This window comes from Ursus maritimus, unplaced genomic scaffold, assembly GCF_017311325.1.
Source record: "Ursus maritimus isolate PB19 unplaced genomic scaffold, ASM1731132v1 scaffold_20, whole genome shotgun sequence".
In the NCBI taxonomy this organism is placed as follows: Eukaryota; Metazoa; Chordata; class Mammalia; order Carnivora; family Ursidae; genus Ursus; species Ursus maritimus.
The window spans coordinates 12,495,126-12,496,933 of NW_024424453.1; positions in this window are offsets into that span (position 1 = coordinate 12,495,126).

The following is a 1,808-nucleotide window of genomic DNA, read 5'->3' on the forward strand; positions in this document are numbered from 1 at the left end:
GAGGAAATAGTGTGTGGGTTTGTTGACGAGGGGCCCTGTGGAAGTGTATGCGAGTGAAGGCAGTGGAGAGGAGAAGAGTGGTAATAGTAAATCCAGTTAAGACAGGGATTCTTTAAAACTACTTTTCCCACTTTAAAACTATTTTGGGACATAGAGCCTTAATAGTAGAAATTGTTCTTACAGGGAACAAAGTTCTCTGAAAGAAAAAAAAAAGTGCTAAATGCATATCTTGGCAAAAGATTTAATATTTGAATTTAAATTTTAAGACAAATTTGTTTTTCAGATTGTGTAAGCAAGCAATCTCAGAGGAAAAAGTCAGAAAATTTTCATTTTCTTTATATTAAAACAAAACCCACGGAGATATAAATTGATTCATATTCTTGTTATGTTCCCTCGGATATTACATAGATTGAAAAATTATAATTAGAAAAGCAATGAAAAATAATTCCATAAATCTTTCACATTTACATTTGGAAATCCACAGAAATGTAATGACATAATTTAATAGGTCAAAACTGGGAGTCATTTTTTAAGGTGAACTGAAGTGTGCATTAATGCAACATTAGGAAATAAAACCCATAGCTGGCACTAATTTTTTTAGAGTTCTAGTGAAGTGGCATTTTATTCAAACTTTCCCTGTGTGCCTCACAATTCTATATACAGATCTGAATTCAAAGCTTATTAATTTTGCAGACTATGTGCAATCTGTACAAACGCATATCTGTATTTGAAAGGGTTACATTACTAAAGCCACAGTCAATGAGCCACTTTAAAAAAGAAGAATTCACTGCATGAATCAAGCCATTTTTTACTATAAGTGTGCTTTAGCTAACTTGTTCATGCTAAAATTTACTTTAAAAAATTCAGAATTTATGAAATCATCAACATATAGTTTTACTGCCCTTCTCATCCATCAACCGGAAAAATAAGTGAATTATTTCAAAAGTATTACTTGAAAACTATAATATCATACTTGAAAACTATCATTGCAAAAAATCTAATTCTCATCAGGGAGTAAAAAATGAATTACCATATTTCAACTTAAAGCTAAATTTTAAAATGCTCCATATCACTGTGTGGAATACATTTTGAGAAACATATTTAGATCTTACGATGCTACTTAATTGTTGTTTTTTGCTCTAAATAATCTTCAGCTAAACTAAAGTTTCAACTCCTATAAAACATAGTTAATAACACAGTAACTACAACATTTTTACAATAACTTACAATCTTCTGAGATGATGTTTCACAACTCCTTCGGTTAGAGCTGGCAAATATGATTTCTGTTACTATTCTATTTTAGCTTTTCAGTAAGTGCCAGCAAACAAAATTATATTCCTTCCCTTTTATGGCTTTCTGCAAGGCCCTGGCTTGTAGAGAAGGCATTTGCGAGGTTGCTTAACATTAAAGTTAATGTTAAACAGCTTATATTTTAACTACAGCTATTTCGCAGGTTGGATATACCCATGTTTTGATTCCTTGCCACAAATTTTAGTAGTTGGAAATAGTAAATGACCATGCTTTTTTATTTATTGAAATAAGCAGCTTCTTTATACCTTCAGAAACATTAGTTCCTATGAAAAGGTCAGGAATATCAATTGATGTGAAAATGGAAGTTCAAGCAGTCAACATTTATGTTTATTTTAAATAATTTAGAAGCCAAAAGATAAAATTAGCTCCCTTTGCCAAAATGCAAGGCATTTTAGGCTCTTACGAAAAAAAAGAGTAAACACTTACATGGAAATCAGCAAACTGCTTAGAAAAAAAATGTGAAAGGGTGGTTTTTGTTGGAGGACACGGTTGCTTGC